Raw genomic sequence first — 19,752 nt, 5'->3', positions numbered from 1 at the left:
GTGGCAAACTGCGCTGAGTTGTCATGTCTCACAAACTTGAACAATTCCCCATTGGGTCGCTTGAAAACTCTTGGCTTGTTCTGGAGATTGTTTCACCCACCGTGGGTTGGTATGTCATCCGAATGCAGTTAAATGCCCCAACTTGACTGCAGGGAAGTGGTGCATGAGCCTCTGGGTGAGAGGGGCTGCTCCCCTTGCCTCTCGTGCCCAGCATTTTGGCTACCACTGATATCCAAGCAGTGCTAAGCGACACTTTGGGGCAGCAGGCGCTTTGGAGTAACTGTTACTTCGGAGCAACTTTTGTTTGCCACAGCTCCCCCCCCCCCCCCCCCACCTCCTTTAGCATTTTCCCTTAGAGGTCTGACTACAAATTCTGGTCCATTTGCATTGGCTGCCTGTATGCCCTGAAGCACAATTCAAGGCGCTGGTTTTAACCTACGAAACCCTACAAGATGGAACGTCTCTCCCCGAGATGGAACAACGCCTGGACCCTACAATCTGCATCGGAGGCCTTTCTCCTGCTGGCAACTCCAAGGGAGACAGACAAGAGGCAATAATAAGAAGGGCCTTCTCAGTGGTGGGTCCCCAATTGTAGAACAAGCTCTTCTAGTGGCCTGCCTGGCACAGACATTGTCCTCTTTTTGGATTAGGTTAAAACTGCCCTCTTTTCCCAGACCCTTCATGGTGTTGGAGGGCATATGTCAGGGCATGCTGGCTGTGATTAAGTCTAGCTTTATTGTGATTGTCTTAAATGTTTAAACTGGTTTTATAAAATAACACACACACACGCGTGCGCGCACACGCACACACACACACACACACAATTCTGTTTTAAATGTTTGCTGAAATTTTCTATTGTGCATTCTATTGTAACCGTGTCAGTATTTTACTGTATTTCTTTTTGTAGTTTTGAGAAATAGTTGTGAACTGACAAGAGAACTTTGGCTGTTGGGCAATAGAGAAACAAAATAAAAATAAATAATCAATAAATTCTTTTTTGCCCAGATTGTCCTCAGGGTCCTGTAAATTTTGCACTTTTCCTCTAAGCCCAGAAAATTGTAAAAGTGCCTCACACTGCATTTTGCAGGGAAAGAAGTCTCGACAGCTGGCCGTACAGTCCTGTTCTATTGCCTCATCAAAACCTTATTTACAAGGAGTCTGAGTTTTGATAGCTAGCTCTGGAAACGCCTTTGGCCTGAAAATAGGGTGGCATGCCCTTTTGCTCCTTCCCAAGCAAAAAAGTTGTGCCCTGTGAGAAAGGGCTCACAGTCTCCGTAGGTGTGGGGGAAGTGGATAAGTTGGTCCTTCCATGGGAACCCCTGGGTTACCTGCAGGAGGACCAAGGGGGTAGGAGGAAAGGCAGGGGCTGACAATCTACTGCAAGGCCAATCATATGTTGGACAAACCTGGGTTATTTGGGCAGCAGCCAGCTCACCACGGCTCACCACCAGGATGGGTTACCATGACATGCAAACTTGTCCTCTGAGATTAATACTGCATTTGGCCTGTCTTTTGATTTGAACCGTACCCTACAATTTCACTTGTTTAAAGCTTCATTGTTTCAGAGGTATAATCCCTTTCTTCATTTTCTATCATTCATTTTTAACACATTTTCCTGTAAGATTTTAGACAAAAACAAAACACAACTAAGACACCTGTTTAAGGAAGGGAGTATCTTAAATTATTTTTTTTAAAAAGAAGTGTAAATCTTACTTACCCTTATTTTTTCTGGGCAGTTCAAAACAATTCTCTATACCTTTAAGCAGTTCTTCCCTTTAAAACTGAGTGGATTTCCTTGCTCCAGTGAAGGATTTTATACCTGTATATATATGCACTCAGCTTAGCTCAAGTGCTTCCTGCTTCACAAAGTGAGTCACACAAGGACAACGTGAAATAGGATGTGAAAATATGTGACAGTTCTTCCCAAATATGTGTTTTTTTAATCAGATTTTATTTCCTCTCTATTACTGGCCTACATGCCTTCCAGAACCAACTTGTTCTGCTTTTGTAGAGAGGTAATTTGGAAAAAAATATGAGTAAGGTAGAATTTCACAAAAGTGGTCCAGAGGGTTATTTCTCTTTCACCCCCTGCCTCATCTCGATCTGCCCTCATACATGTTGGTTTATTAGCAATGTACACACAGTGGCTGAGTTCACTGGTTCGCCCGGGTCCTAAGGAAGATCCGATGCCACCCTCAAAGGCCTGCTGTGACGACTTTGCCAGGCATTTCAGGGAGAAAATCGCTCAGATTCGTCACGAGCTGGACACCACTATTGATTCAGAGGTCTCTGGGGCGACGCCAATGCTACCGTCTGGTCCAAAATTATTGGAGGAATTTCAATTATTGTGGCCCAATGATGTGGACAAGGTGCTTGGACGAGTACGTCCCACCACTTGCCTATTGGATCCTTGCCCGTCTTGGTTAATAAATAACTCCAAGCACGGGATTGGGACCTGGATCTTGGAAGTGGTTAACGCTTCTCTGAGGGAGGGTCGAGTGCCTGCCCCTTTAAAGGAGGCAGTAATACGACCGGTCCTGAAGAAAGCGTCACTGGATCCAGAGATGGCCACTAACTATAGACCTGTGGCCAACATCCTGTTTCTGGGCAAGGTGTTGGAGCGGGTGGTGGCAGGACGACTCCAAGCTCTCTTGGATGAAACTGATTATCTGGATCCTTTTCAGTCCGGCTTCAGACCCGGGTACGGTACTGAATCTGCCTTGGTCACCCTGTACGATGACCTGTGCAGGGAGAAGGACAGGGGGAGTGCATCCCTGTTGGTTCTTCTGGACCTCTTGGTGGCTTTCAATACCATCGACCATGGTATCCTTCTGGATAGGTGAGCGGGATTGGGGGTTGGAGGCACTGCTTTGCAGTGGTTCCGCTCCTATCTCAACGGTTGATTCCAGAAGGTGGTGCTGGGGGACTATGTCTCTGCACCATGGCAGCTATGCCATGGAGTACCACAGGGCTCCATTCTATCCCCTTTGCTATTTAACGTCTACATGAAACCGCTGGGAGAGGTTATCAGGAGGTGTGGGCTGCGGAATCATCAATACGCTGATGATACCCAGCTCTACCTCTCATTTTCCACTAATCCAGGTGAGGCAGTGGCTGTGCTGAACCGGTGCTTGGCCGAGGTAAGGGAATGGATGAGGGCCAATAAACTGAAGCTCAATCCAGACAAGATGGAGGTCCTGTTGGTTGGCGGATCGGGTTTCGGAGAGGGTGGATTTGACCTGGTCCTGAATGGTGCAACACTCCCTCTTAGGGACAAGGTCTGCAGCTTAGGAGTACTCCTCGACCCGGAGCTTTCTTTGGAAGCTCAGGTGACAGTGGTGGCGAGGAGCGCCTTCCTTCAGCTTCGGCTGATTAATCAGCTGCGCCCCTACCTGGAGTACGACTGCCTGGTGACGGTGACACATGCGCTGGTGACTTCCCGCCTAGACTTCTGTAACGCGCTTTACGTGGGGCTTCCCCTGAAGACAGTCCGAACACTTCAATTGGTGCAAAATAGAGCTGCCAGGTTGCTGACAGGGACGGGGCGTTATGCTCACATGACTCCAGTCCTCCGTCAGCTTCACTGGCTTCCCATTGAAGCCCGGGCCCAATTCAAGGTGTTGGTTATGACCTATAAAGCCCTAAACGGCTTGGGTCCTGGCTACCTGAACGAGCGCTTACGTCCGTATATGCCCGACCGCCCCTTGAGATCTGCGGGAGAGTCCCTTCTCTGGGAACCCTCCATGAAAGAAATTAGGAGAGTAAGTACTTGGAGGAGGGCTTTCTCTGCGGTGGCGCCCAACCTATGGAATTCACTCCCCAAAGAGGTCTGCCTGGCACCGTCGTTACTGGTTTTTCGGTGCCAGGTAAAGACCTTTTTATTTAAACATCATTTTAATTGTTAAAATATATGATCTGGCCAGGGCAACTTCTTCTTCCTTCTCTTTTCTCCTCCTCTATTCTTTATTTACTTATTTTATACTGTTAATTTTAATTTTATATTATTATGTCTGTATCTCAGTGTATTTTTTGTATTTTTGTATTTAGTGGTAATTTATTATGTTCTATTATATTTCAATGTATTTTATTGTGTTGTAAGCCACCCCGAGGCTTCGGCAAGGGGCGGCATAGAAATGTTATAATGATGATGATGATGATGATGATGATGATGATAATGATAAGCAATTCTGTGTGGCTTCCGTGGATCATGCTCTTTTAAACCAAGATCTACCAGGCAGATGACCAAATGGTTTCTACTCTATCACAGTTTCCACCCTCCCTGCTCAGTCCTTCCACTGTTGGCATGTATCCCATCAGTACCTGAAGTTCAATCCCAGGATGCATTGGTCCCTGCCTATCTTACCTGCCTCTTCCTCACTGGGTCATATATAGGGGCTAGATGGCGGGAGCAGCTTCTGCTGTCGCCACTCTTCCAGAGGTCTCTGGTAGTTGCATCCATAACTGTGGAAACGATGATCCTGGCTTCAGAAAACATGCCAAGCCATGGTGCTACAAAGAGGCTATAGAACCATCCCATAGTATCCAGGCTGAACAGGAATTCTCTTGGTGTACTGGCATTCCTTGGGGTTCTATTTTGTTCCTCATACAGCCTTTGGGAGAGGTTTCCTGCGGTTTTGGGGTTCGGCATCACCAGTATGACAATGGCACCCGAATCCGCTGCTGTTTTGGTGCTAAATCAGTGGCTGTTGGCAAGAATAGACCTGATGAGGGCAAACGAATTGCAGCTTAATCCAGACAAGAAAGTGCTCCTGGTCAGCTGGAAAGCAGGTCAGGAAGAGGCGCACAGCCTGTGCTGGATGGAGTTGTACTCTGCTGAAGACACAAGTATACTGTCTTCAGAGAACTGCTGGATTCAACCCTGTTCCTGGATGCCCAGGTCTTAGCAGAGGCCATTTAAAACTGGGCCTCAGCTGTGCCCAAGTCTGGAGGTGACTGGCTGGTTCAAAGAGGGTTGTTGCCAGAGCTGTCTGCAGGAAGAACAGAACTTGTTTGCTGAAAGAGCTTCACTGGGTTCCAGTCTGTTTCTGGGTGCAATCCAGAGTATTGGTGGTGATCTAGAAAGCCCCATATGACTTGGGACCAGGGTATCTGAAAGGCTGTATTCTCCCTTCCTTCAAGCCCACCACCTACACAGGCATGCTTGGTGGGAAAACAGGAGAGGGTCTTCTTGGTGGCTGCTCCAAAGTGCTGGAATTCCCTCCCCAGGGAGGCTAGATTGGTGCTGTTCCTGTTCTGTTTTTGGAGGTAGGCAAAACCTTTCTGCTCTGGCAAGACTTTGGGAATAGTATGGACTTGTAGAACTGCATTGGACTAGTTTGTCCATTCATCTCTCTCTCTCTCTAATTTGGTATTTTACATAATTTAAATATTCTACTAGTTTAATAGTATTTCTGACTTACATATATTGTAATTTATGTCTTGGGTGTATATGTTTTCCATGTTGTAAGCTGTCTTGAGTCTCAGTATTAGCTGGAATATAAATAAATGTGATAAATATAATATTCATCTTAGAAGCGACCTCCCTGGGAATGTCCTTGTATGGGATAGAACAGCAAAAGCTTCCTGCCTTGCTCTATGCTTTCTGCAGGGATGGAATTGGTTTTGGAATCCTTGCTCACTCCCATGGCTGGGCTTGTGGCGTCAGGGTGGCCATTGTGTCCTCTCCTCTGGAGAGCAGTCCTTTACTGGAAAGGCTTCCAGAGAATGGTTTCCGCTTGAAGGGGGGTTCTGTCCACTGCCCTCCAGCCACAGGCAGCAGGTTGAATAGGGAGGCACAGTGGTCACAAGCCCTGATGGTATGGCAGGATATGTTTCTATTTAAATTATAATAATTATTTCTAAATGTATGTTTGCGCATATACATCAGCACATATGTTGCCTTGTATTTGGTCCTTTCCCTTTCTTTTTTTAAAGCAGGGCATTTCTTCTTTCTGGGAAGCCATGAGTGGTTACCCCAGCAATGGAATAGGATTTTCCCAAACAGCTCTTCAGTTAGGCACCTCACCTTTTCTTTCCTGTATGCTGGGGTGTGCCTCCCTATATGCATTAAAAACAGGTTGGAGCCTGTTTTTAATGCATATAAGGGTGATTCACAAAATGGCTGTTGCAATCGCTCCTTCACAGATCATTTGTGTGGGTCAAGCTCTGTTCAGAACAAATGGGAATTAAAATTGGAAAAATTCTCAAAACCTGGAAGACTGGAATGATGGGGACCTTTTCCTATCCCTCCAAGTAAAACCCCTTTACACTGAAGGCTGCTAGCACATTTCTGTGTTTAGGCAACATTTATCTGGTGCTCCCTCTTTGGTGCTCTTTTCCTCAGATGTTGTATCTGAAATGGTCGTTCAGTATTGCGTAACATCATGTTATTCCATGCTCATCACTCTAGCTCTATTTATTATTTTATTTATTTATTAAATGTATTCCCCAGCCATTAGCCAGAATGACTCTCCGGGCAGCTTACAGAAATATAAAACAACATGTACAATAATTATATGTGACATAGATGTTTGCAACAATAAAATAGCAACAATAAAACACAAGAAAGTCCCTTGCCAAGGGCTTTAACCTTCAGAAGCTCCGTGTTTCCCAGTCCCTTTGAGAACTTCTCTCTCAACATTATGCTCTGATACAACAACAAGGCTTCAGAATAAGCACAGCAGTTTCAAATGAGTGTGAATTTCTGTGCAAATTCTGCAGTAGACCAGCTTTTCCTGAGTTGCTCAATTCTGCAGGCTTGCATAATTTTTAAAACTTTCCATAATTTTATTCAATTTTAGTCATAGAAAAATATGAACAATAACAATTACCCTTGACTGACTAATGCATGAAAAACTGCATTTGGGGCAGATTTGGGAAATGCACATTTGTATCAAAATCCAATTCTGTCAGTGAATGGATGATGGAACAAAAGGAACCTGACAATCTATGAAATAAAAGACTAAAAATATGATCCAGTCGTGTTGACCCTCAGCATACTTCTGTGAGGTGATTATGAGCTGGAAGCAGTGGCTTTATTGCCTTGGTTCCAATAAAGCTCAGCACAAGTTGTGTTCTAGTGCAAAGTTAATAGCGACAAAAGTTATTTCTTGAAGCAGATCCAGTTACACTATTAATGACATTCTTATTATCCCAAAGGTTGTGTCTCATCACTGCATTCACTATGGTGTCTGCAACGAAACATGCATGACTTACAGTTTGTAACTCTCCAAACTGGGTGAATGGATAGGAAACAAACTAGAAAATGAATTTAATTATGTAAAGTGACGTGCAATGGAACAAAAGTAACAATTTGATACACTAGCTGTACATATAGACAGAGATCTGAACTGGCAGTAACTAACCAGGAAAGAGATTGTGTGTTCTGGATAGCCCCAAGGAAATGTCAGTACAGTGTGCACTGGCAGAGGAGAAAGTACATATTATAGTGGAGAGGTTTAGGGCAGGGATTAGCTAGAAATGGTGAGTACAGTAATGCCTTTGTATTGACCATTGTGCAACTCGTAATGCTGAACGCCACTTGGATCAGCCCATTGCTCAACAGTTATTGGAGAGTGGGAGAGGTGGAGAAAAGGGAGTTGCACTGAAGCCCCTCCTGCATGAGGAAGAGAGAAACACATTTGTGGCTTTTTAGATTGGATGGTGAACGGAGGCCCTTGGCAGAGCTTTATAAGGCTATGCATAATGTGGAGAAAGTGGCTAGAAATAGAATATAATATTAGAACCATTAGCATGTCATGAGTGGAGCCGGCTGAAGCTGGGGGTCAGACTAGATAGCCCAGGAGACCCCTTCTGACTGGCTCAGTTTCGATGTTTCTAATATGAAGTCACATCAAATTATAAATCAGTTCAGGAAATGAAAGATAAAATACCTCATCAGCGATGCAAGATAGATTTAAGGGGGGTTGCTGGCCCAAGGTGTGGAAGCTTTAAAAGAAGTCCACACGAGTCCATGGGGGACGGTGCTATCAGATGCGAGGAGGGGTGGGAACTCAATGGAGACTCCATGGTCAGAGGTGGCAGCAGCTCGTGCTATTGCCTGTGGGCTTCCTGGAGGCAGCAGGTTGGCCACGGAGTTTGGCTTGGTCCAGAGGGCTCTCCTTACGCACAGCCTGCAACTCAACAGCCGTGTGCAAAGGCTCCAACGGAGTTGCATGGACACCAACCAGGCAAGGTCCACCATTGACTGATCACCTGTTTTTTGTGCACAGCTATGTGTGGTCTTCTCAGATTAGTGCCAAAATCTGTACTGTCTGGTGCTTTTTCAAATTTAGACTCCAATCAAAGGCTCACACATGGAGCAATAGAAACTGCATGCCTGGAACACTTTTCAAAAGGTTAAAATCCCACCTGGCACCTGTTTTGGGGGGCAGTAAATGGGAGAAAGGCGAAAACCAGTCCCCAGTTTTCTGTGCTGAGCAAGCTGCTTGGCCTTCTCGAAAGGGTTTCAGTGTGAGCGGCTCTTGCTGCCAGATGACAGAGCAGGACTGTGTAGGCAGGCCTGCCATCCTGCTTCAGCCCAGCTGCCCATCGAGCTGGGCACACACATGCCAGAGGGCTGAGCAGATGCCTCCAAGAAGGTACAACTCTGAGGCGAATCTTTGCTTCACAGGTGTTTGGACTACCTCCACATCAGAGGAATCTGAAGTGGTCTAAGCCAAGCAAGTTGGTCCCAAGCTATTGGACTTGCTTCAGGGTATCTTTTTTTCCCTCCTTGCTTTTTCTTGTGTTGTCCCAGTTTGATACATATATATTTAATTCCCCACCAGTTCTTTGCAAAAGGGAGCTGCCAGACAAGGGCAGGAGCTGTGCAAGGTGAGGTGAGGAAAGCCAGAGTGATGCAGGCTCAGGGCAGCTTTGCTTCTAATCCAAGCAGACAAGATGGTTTCTGAGGCAGATTATCTTTTTGTGCACAGCCCTAAGACAAGCACTGAAGGATCTGAGTTTTATTTTTCCAGCCAATATCCAATTAATGCCTGAAAACTGATAGTTGACAGTTGACCACAACAGGAGACCATGTGTCACAAACAGCTTTTCTTTAAGCTTAACACTAGGGCAAGAAGACCCCAGCAAGCAGAAAAGGGGAAATGCCAGCAGCCTTTGCCAATAATGAGAAGAACTCCTATTATTTTCTGGGAAGAGTGAGCACTCCCGCACTAGAAAGTCTTCATTATGTACCAATATTGATATGTCTGACTATTTAAAGACACACTTTAAAGCAGTAGCGGAGTGTTCACTGGCCAAAATCTGCAGGCTGCACTCTGTGAAGATCCACCATGGAAAAAATCCACAGCAGACTGTTCTTTATCCCTGTGTCTATTCTTGCGAAGGCCCAAGTGATGCTCCTAAGCTGATTTCTTTGTACCCTTCTGCAGGTTTGCCTGGCAGAAAGCTGAGTAGGGAATATATGCCCCTATGGAAGCGCGAACGAAGTCAGTCCCCCTCCCCCTCCCTTCCTCTCTGTCACTTTAAATAATGCAGACATGGGTGAAGACATGTCTTCATGAAAATGCCTCTAAACAATGCAGACATGGGTGAAGACATGTCTTCATGAGAATGGTAATTTTCGAGCCGTGACTTAAAAGTCTGCAGTCGGTGGCCACTGATCATGAAACCATAATTTAATGTAGTAATGCGAGGCCTCCTTGCGATGGGATGGAGAACGATGCTGCTGGCTCATGTGGCACGGATTGCTCCTCTCCCACCTGGGAGAGCCATCGCCACAAGCCCTTTCTGGCTCCAGGTCAGCACAGTCAGGAACTACTCCAGCTGACTGACAGCCAGCTGAAGCCATCTCCTTTCTCCTGCTGCCCTTTTGGCCCACTGCTGCAGCCGACAGCCAAGATGGGTTCTCCTGACTTGTGAGTCAGCAGCACCGATCCCTGCTGATCCCTTCCCTACCCACTTTCAGGTGGGGATGAGGTGATCTTGGTGTTCCCATGGTGGGATACCTGTGGATGTACTGAGCAGGGACCCTAGCCATGAGGCCCCTGATTGGCTGCTGGGTCCATTTGGGGTAGGGGTCTTACTTAGTTGGATGAGCACTACCTTGCATTTAGCAAGCCATGTGCTGGATGCCTGGTGGCCCTACCAAAATGTTTTGAGTTGCAACACTTGGAAGGTTGAAATCAAATGTTTGCAAACAGATATAAATGATGGTGTGATTTAAATAAAGGATACTATAATTTTAATTCATGATGACTAAATCAGATAATGATTTATGAATCAAAGAGGTCATGAGTTCACCTTTATTGATTGCACAAATAATAGCTGTTATAGTACATTCTCTTGGAATAGATAAATATTGATTAAATATTCTTTAATTTAGAATATTCACAGTGTTACTTATATACGTATGTAGTTATGTATATCATCAACATTTTAGTGATTAAATGCATGTTTAAATCATCAGCTCTGGAATATACCACTGAGCAGTAGGAGCTCCTCTCGGGAGAAGGTGCTCTGGCACAAATGGTCAGCAGCCAGATCATTTCTGCATTGCACTGTTTTGAGAGGAGAGCCAGCCTTTTTAGTTGGAAACTTCCCCAAAGCCCCCTGGGAACCATCCAGATCTATAAGCATCTGAAGGTGGACTATCTTAAAAGGCCCCACACCCAAAGGAGGAGGAAAGTCACAAAAGGAAATGTGGAAAAGGAGCAGTTGGACCGAAGGAGGGTGGGAGATCCAGAACATCAGGCATGATGAAGCTGGTGATGCTGCTGGGGACCAATGGATGAAAGACTCCTCCCTCAAAGATCTATGCCAGAGAAGGAACAGCACCCCAGGATGGAACTGCAGGAAGGAAGCACAACAAAGAGCAGATTCAGTGCACCGTTTTCCCATGGGATATGCTGCATGAGGGGAAACTTGTGCTTGCACTTGACTTTTCTACCATTGAAAAGATATTGGACTTTTCTGGCCAGAAAAGCATGGAGGGGAGGATGCTGTTCACTAGACTGTGCAGCGGCAAATGTTTTTTATTGTACATATTACACAAATTGATTATTATTGTATATAATTGTACATAATTGACTCTCACTGTGTGTTTGGTCAGTGTGAGTTCAGTGCTGGGGACACAGGAGGGCACTCAGCACAGAAAGTTATTCTGGGGGCCATCCCAGCCTTGACCTGGCCCTGGCTGTGTGGCTCTGAGGATGTCACCATGATCAGTGACAGCGCCATGATTTGTGTGGCTGTGTGGCGAGCCCTCCTCCTCCACAGCGCTTGCTTGTGGGAGGGAGAGCTGGAAAGGGAGTTGTTTCTATTGTGGCTTCTCTTCCCTGTATGTTTTGGCAATACCCAATGGCAGCTTCCTTTTGGAAGGAGCTCAGAATGCAGATTAAGTCTTGCAATGGAATGTTCCTTAATATTCAAGGATACGCCTGTTCTTTTAAAACACCTACCCATTTCTTGGAATTTAATGCAAACTCAGTGTAAATAGATTTCCCAAGTCTTTCCGACAGATAAAGGACTAATAACTTTAGCAAGATAATTGGCTACCTGTAATAACAGAATGAGTGAAGGATTGAATGAAACTTCCGATTTTTGAACAGGTCTACAAATAGATAAATATATGGATATTTGGGGTGTCTTTGTTGATGTCTATGCACAATTATTTTTTTAATAATGGTTGCATGTTCTGTTATATGCTTTAAATCGCTGTGTTTTATGGATTTATGTATTTATTACATTTTGTACTGTTAAACTGTCCTGAGCCTTCATTAATGGGACGATCTAGAAAAGTTCTAAATAAATAAATAAATAATAAAATAAGTAAATCAGCATTTAGAGATATAATGAAAATAAATTTTAAAAGGTGGATGTGACACTGAAGATGATCATGCCCAAATTTGTAGTGATGACTCCTGCCCCATACATGGCAATGGCAAAGCTCAAATCTCTACTACTGTCATATATCACAGTTTTATTATGTCTCAAAGCACTCTTTGATTTCATCTTTGAAACACAATGTCCTAAGAAACGTATGCAACACTATTTGGTGTGCTGTAATGTTTTAATAGCCTATCACATTACACAATAAACAGTTCTCAAGATTCCACGCATCGCCCTCATATACGTATGTGAGGGGGTTGTATCATTACTCATTATACGATCAGCTAACATATGACACGACTCTGCCCAGAAGGTCCCATGCAAGGATTCCCAAGGATTTTGCAGAGACATTCCACACATGAATGGTGCCATCACTACATTACGTGGTCTTGCGAATCTCTTGTGTGCATTTTGTTGAGTGTGGCAATATATCTGAACATCTCTGATGGTTGGCTAATTCATGCTTTTGTAAAACCAAGGTGGCCCTTATCTACAAGAGGGTTGGAAAGCCAGGCTCAGGGCCATGATCAACCAGCTGAAGGCCATGAGGCCTTGGCATGCCTTCAAGAAACCCTTTTGGTTTTTGGATTCTGGGCAAGTTCACAACACTAACTGGGGAGCCTGAATAACCTTTTCCCCATTCTTCCCACAGAGCCCATCCAATACAGTACAGCCTGAGAAGTGAGCTGCCACACGTCAGAGTTTCAGCACTAGTGGTGCTGCCACACCGTCAGCAGAGTCAGCATTTCTGCAAGTCAAGGACCCTTCCCCACTGCCCTTTAAGCCCAACTCTTTCCCCTTAAATAGTGCAAAGTGGTTGGCATCATCCCCAGGGGAGGAGACCCTAAAGACCAGGGTATGAGTTATTCGGACGCTCCCCCCCACCAGCCTCCATCTCTTCCCCTCTGAAGCACCATTGCTAGACAGGAGTGAACGTACAGGAGACTGGCTTTCTGGATTCCTGTCTCAGAAGCTCTTGAGACTGGGGCTTCAGAGCAGTGGGGGCAAGACCCATGGGAATGCACGCTTAAAAGCATCGGACAGTTGTTATGTGGAGGAAATGAATGGGGGAGAAGACTAAAGTCAGCCCCCCACTTACCTTCCCATACAATCTCTTTGGCCAGATTTTATCCCCCTTGAAAGCTTTCTGTATGTGCAGCTCCTACTGCTGGATGGGACAGGAGGGGAACCATGAAGCCGGACCCATGATGCTTCCCATTCACCTGGACATGGATACACTGATGCCTGCCATGGTGTCTTCATGTCCTCAGGCTCATCCAGAGCTCCAAGCACTGCCCCCAACAGTCTGTGGGTGAACAGCTGTTGGCCACATCAGGATATAATTGGTGGCCACAAACAGCTTCTCACAAACAGCTGCTTCCTAGCATAATAATAGGCAAAAAGGATTTCATTGAACATACAACGAAAACCAGCAGGAGACTCTGTCAATAGTGTGAAGAGCTGCTGTTATTTACCTGGAGGAATGACTTCCTTATATCTCAAGGTTGATTCAAGTTGATAAATTGGAGGATTCAAAGGAACACTTGAAAGTAATAGCAGAAGAAGTGGAATCAGCTGAGGTTTTGCCAGTCAGGTTGGACAAGCTGTGTTCTGTGAAACTCCAGTGTGAAGAAAAGCAACTCCTGACTGTTCTATTCAGGGATTTTTGTGTTTCAAGCAGCATTCTAGAAGAGCTGTTGCCTCCATCCTGCCTACCTGGAGCCTTGTTATGGGGAAGTATTTCTAGGGACTTGGGGCGGATCTACACTGGCCTTTCATCCATTAGGGTTTGTGCACAGTGCATCGACTGTTGGGACCACGTTGAGGACTAGAGTGCAGCTTCCACTGTGTTGAAAGAGTGATCTTGTGTCACAAACGCAATTGTGGGAGAAATAGGAGGCATTCCAAAGGTGTGCAGAGGAAGTGCCCCTTCAAAAGCCAGAGGGGTGGTTCTGTTTCATTGCTCTTCAGTGTGGAGGTGTGAAGGAACAAGCAAGCAGAGACCATTACATAAAACCGGCAGCTCCTCCTACCCCCCTCACGAAAGATCATGAGAAGGAGAGATGAGGGGGCAGTGGGGGAGCCGTTGCCAACCTCCCACCTCCCATGGGGTGAAGCCAGAAGGAGGGCTTTAGGTCAAGCCATCTGGAGGACCACAGTTTGCCTGTCCTTGATTTAGATCCCAGACTAAATGGTCTTTGTATTGCTTGTTCTGAAGCACAAAACTATAATCTCGTGTTACCGAACTCAGCCAGTCAACAGCTAGGGTAAACCCGGGTGGGCCCCAGACCCGAGCCAAAAGGACCCTGAGATGAGACTTAGAGCCAAAACCAGCTTTATTCTAGTGCACTATAGAATAAAGGAAGACAAAAGGGGACATTCAGCCCAAAGCAGTGTCTCGAAAGTTGCACCCCAGTACATGCGTTTTATACCCTAGGTAACCAATTAGGTCACCTAATACACTTCTAATGCATCAACACATAAATGTAGCCACACTCCCACTGCTGTTAGCTTCAAAGAGTCTTTTCTTCTGTCAGGACCAGACATTTCCCATGTCTATTTCTTATCTGCTCGAGATTCACACAGCTTTGCCATGTTCTTACTCCCTGCACATTTGCAACTTTCATGGTGGCTAGAACCAGTTTCCACTGTCCCTTTGATTACTGTATTTGAGGTCAGGCTAGCGTGTTAGCTGTGGGTTACACAAAGTTCATTTTGTTCGTATCTGTCCTCCCTTCTGGGACAGTATAACTGTGGTGTTTTTACTATGTGGCCTTCCTCTGGCCAATTACTTTTGGGGTGTTTTTGGGGTGCTGCAATTGGCAACACATGTATGGTGTTCACCAGACTTTGGCCCCAGGATCCAGTCCTATGACTGCCGCCACAGTGCTTGCTCACATCTGGAACAGCTTGGGGAGAGCTTTTCCATGCCTTTCAGCATTATTGACCTTAATCTGAAATGGACTGGGGAATGCACTGCTCATTAATAGTCTCTAAAGGTTACTCAACATTAATAGTGTAAAAGCATACTTCCAATAAAGGATCAGGTTGCAATCTCCTATATTTCATAGTCTGTTCGCTCAGAAAAAAAGATACGAGTAGTAAATTTGAGTACAGATCACAGAAAGAGGGAAACGTTGAGGGTGAAACATATTTGGTTTTAATAATTGGAAAGCAAGACAAAAATTAAAAAGTACGTAATATGAACAATTTGCTAATGAAACTGTTTTGTCCATATAGTAGTCTGCAACCTTTGTCCAGTAATAATAGTATAATCTAAATGACAGTCTAATTTAGTAAATGATCACTGTCATTTTTGATGCAAACAGATGGCTTGGATGAACAATGGGGGTTTTTGTGAGTCTTATTTTATTTCTGTTGAACATTTACAAGAAGCCCTGCAGCCCTTTTTCGTAGGATGTTTGCGTTCCAATTGTTTCTTTACATTTGTACAGTTGGTGTAATTATCCAACATGCCTGCAGGGTTTAGCTACAAATGGGGAAAAAGAGGTGTGGAGTGGAGAGACAGACAGACAGAGAAGGTTTTAATTATGCTAGCTTTGAAAATCAGTATTTTTCTGTTTCATCATGACATTCCTTGAATTTAGTAGGGCATGGTCTTTTTCCTTGCCCCTGGTGGTCCTACTGAAATGTATATAAGAAACTGAGAGTCTGAACCTAAATGTTTGCAGCACAGTGAATTCCAAGAGGCCTTGGAAGTGCTCAACATGAACTGAGCATGTTCTGAAGAGGAATCCTCCACAATGCCCGGTGTGTCTGCAAACTAATTCTCTTTCTCTGTATTCACAGAATTGGCTTTTGCACAACAAGAATTTCTAGGTGGAATTCAGCTCAGCGATATTACGGGAACCTTTTCCTGCTGCAGCCCTGGCTCTTTTCCGCCAGGGAACTGTACAGCTGGCCCATATTTGTACCAAAACAGAGAAAATGGTACGTGTAATGTCAAGTCTTCATCTAAATAGTGGGGTGCTCTTGAATGGTTCTTTGGAGAGGTCAAAGCTTCTCTAGAAAGGGCATTTTTATTGGAAAAGGCAATTTTTTGGCTAACCATTGAAGGCTGTCCTTGAGAAAAGAGGTGGGCAGAACTACACAGGCAGATGAGCAAGAGAGCTATAATGACTCAAGCAGCCTGCACTGTGAAGTTTTGGATAATTTGTCCTTCCAGCAAGGGCAGGTGGCAAACATTTGGAAGGCCACAAGGCAGACACTGTCAATAAAAGTACCGTTTTGAACAAGTATGGTCTGTGCCATTGTACTTGAGTGTAATGGCTGATTCTTTTCCTTGCCCTGTTGTTTCATAACCAGATCTAGAGAACTGTACTCCATTGTACCAGTCTTGATGTATACACAACTGTACTGTGTCAAGACCTCAGTTGAGGAGCAAGTATCCTATCAGAAATTAGTGATAATTCCAAATAGGATATTGTCCATACTTTGATAATAGATTTTATGGCGGTGACTGTGATTGCTATTGCTGAACAGTGTAAGAAAATGTTTGGTTGAATACAACATTGATGAACTGAGCCATTTTTATCATATCTTTTAAAAAAGGCATTGGGTTCCCCCAAAGTCTTGTGAACAGACCTCTGCTCAAGTAATAGGGTGTCTCAGATCCCATTTCCCCTCTGGGCCTCTGTGCCACCCTAAAAGTCTGCTTTGGGAGACTTGCAAGGGAAGGCCTCTCTGGCATTTCCATTCAGAGGAGTCCCACAGGATCTGAGCTTCTTCCAAGCAAATGGACCCATTCCATGCTCAGAAGCCATTTTGTTCCCATAATGTATTTCTAGGGATCGTCTTACTAATGTCATAGAATCAGATGTACTTTCTGTACTTGACTGCATATCTTTTTTGGTTGTCTAATGCTTTTAGGAAATGTTATTTACCAGTACTTCTGTTGTTCCTTTTATAATCAAGTACATCCAAGCAGAATTGGATTAAATTGAATTTTTGATTAAAACCCAAAAGGCAACTAATTTAATTTATGGTGAGACAAATCATTTAGAAATGATATAAACAACAAGGATAAATATGTCTCTCTATAGGAAAAGCAGCAGACATGTTTAATTATGAGTTGATTATATGAGTCAGAAAGGTGTGTGTTTGCTCCTAATGAATTAATGCAATAGACTTTCAAAAGGATGGCACTGCTAATAGAGCAAACTCATTTTATTTCTCTGTTTAGAGTAGAACTTATCTTCAGCCTGTTGCTTGTAGTGGGTTGAAGTTTTTTCCACAGGTCATTGCGCTTGTTCACAATCTCCCTTTGTTGCTGAATATCGGTAGTCATTCAACCAGGAACATTAGGAGAAGTCTTCAAACCAATTATGATACTCTGAACATTTTCATTGTATGATTTTAAGATTGCAGATATGTTTCTCTAGATGTTCAGTTGAAAAATATATGCATGAGTTCAACTTCCATTTTCTGGCAGAAACTCTTACCAGGCATGAACTGTCTTCTAGGAAGGAGCTCTGCACAGGCCTGTTTTTGGAGGCGGCCCTCCCTGTGATTCCAGGCTGGGACAGCGCAGTTCCAAGAAACACTGCAGGCGTGTGTAAAGGGAGGTTTAAATTCCTAGATAGCATGTCCCTGGGTTTGATTCTTATAGGAATGCTTAGCAAAGTCATGGGGAAGCCCAGCTCTAGACTTCTCTAAATATCCACTTTTATCCACATTTTTTACCTTACTTGCAGATTGGAGCAACTCTGCTGCCTGGCACACACAAACTGAGCCTGATCTGTCCTAAAAGAGAAGACTCTTATCAATCACCCATGGTCTACTATAAAGTACATAATTTCATTCTTTGACATTTGGTGCGTGCTTCTCTATATATGTGCATAATGTGACTTAGATGTACCCTTACCAAAGAATTCACTAAGTTTAGGGGGATCAGAGTTTGATTAATTCTAACTCTGAAGAGCAGGGCCCCTAGAATACTCCCATTCCTAGAGAGAAAACTGTATTTGGATTCTTAACTTGAATATCTAACTATTAGTTCTTTATTTTAAATTCCCCCCTTTGTCCTTCCTTCAAGTCCGGTTTTTAGGTTTTCACAGAGATGATTTAATTGGCCAAGGCTAGTCGCTGTAGTTTCTCATCCCTGGAGTTTCACTTGGCTTTATTGATATATGACTAACATTACAAGTTATGACTTATCCTTTTTGGGTAATATTCTGCATATTAGTGGTTCATTAGGCAACTGGAAAAGGGTGGAAACATTCAGCACTCACTTGAGGGTGCAGGTCAGCAGAGCTCTCAAAAGGGACCATCTCAGAAACAAATATTTCCATTTATTTCTTGGGTTACTTTTAGAATGGCCACCTCCCGGTTGAACAAACAGAGTGTTATGCCTGACTCCCCAGGATCCTGACATAATAGAAATATCTATCAGCTTTCTCAGGGCATTCAGGATAGGCATGACTCCTCTAGGCTCCAGATAGGCATGACACGGCCAAACACTAGAATAATCAAACTGTCTCAGGGTATGCATGATAGGCTTAGCTCTCCTAAGCTCTAGCCCATTCAAATGTCTAGTAACTGCCTCAGAGAATTCCCCTCGGAAAACGGAAAGAGCTTACCAATGGCGTAATGGGCAAAGATTGCCTAAAAGGTGTAAATTAAAAGATAAAACTTACTGCTGAACTCTGCTTCTGTATAGCGCTTGCTGCTATGTGATTTTGTAACTTCCCATTGTTCTGATTTTGTCAAAAACTGCTTGTATTGTTTCCCATTTACCGAAAGCTCACTGTGAAGCTATAAAAACCTCATTCCAACTCTGTTCAGGGCCGCATTCTAACCATGAATGTTGTCCCCTGCAGGTAAATAAACTCCTCTTTATTTGTACCATCCGGTCTCTGGTCTCATCTGCAAAACCGCGAGTTACAACACAGAGGACACCATGAGTGCAATGGAACCAGTGGCAGTGGGCCAAGAGTACTGCCATTAGAGTAATGCAGCTGCCATGTGTCAAGGGACCGATTTGGGCCTAGAAATCCTCAGCGGGCCGAAGGACTGATGTTCCAGACAACTTTTGGTTGAATTAGTTGTGCCGCAGGTGCATGGTGGATTTTGCAAAAGCCCTCGTCAGTTTGAGCCCAGCTTTCCATGTTGACTTCAGTGCTGCTTATTGTAATTTGAATGCTATCAATCCAGCTCATTGTAATTTGAATGCTATCAATATATCCAGCAATATTCAGGCTGCAGAAGAGGGAGACAATCAAATTGAGCAAGTAAAAAAATTAACGTGAGGACAGGAAGAAATTATTTTCTGAGTCAATGCCTTTGGGCCATTTTATTCGCAGTGGCATTGCATCTGAGGGAGAAGAGAGGGATGGTTTGGTTCAGCTGACTGGCCAGCAATTTTTGGCTCCCCTTTGATGTGACCTATTTGCCATTCCAGCTGTTCATGATAAGAAGACGGCACTATCTGGCTGTATCACAGTTCTTTCAGGTGTATTCTAGTTTGCCATATTTAGAACGTTTTAATTGTAAGCATTGCTACCTAAGTCTGCTTGTTTATCTTTTCTCTTCTTGCCCTTCCTTTTCCTTTTAAATGTCTTTTTAGACTGTTAATGTGAGGACAGACTTTGAAAAAAATCTTTCAACAACAACAACAACAACAATATAACAAAAATGCAATTATAAGGCCCCATCCACAAGGGACCCCAGGACAGTATATAGAATATTACAAGAAACATACATGTCCTGTAGAAATACTTTAGGATATTTCAACTTAAAGCTGTTTAGAGTTTTAAAGGTGAAAACCAGCATCTTGGATTGGACTTGGCAGGGAGTCAAAATAATTCATTAAGTATTTAGGCAAAATAGTTCCATTGAGACGAACCCTTCAAAATTCTGACAGCTGAATTTTGCACTAAT

The sequence above is a fragment of the Varanus komodoensis genome, unplaced genomic scaffold, assembly GCF_004798865.1.
Source record: "Varanus komodoensis strain SLA01 unplaced genomic scaffold, ASM479886v1 scaffold7_3, whole genome shotgun sequence".
Classification (NCBI taxonomy): domain Eukaryota; kingdom Metazoa; phylum Chordata; class Lepidosauria; order Squamata; family Varanidae; genus Varanus; species Varanus komodoensis.
Note: the sequence above shows the minus strand (reverse complement) of the source record.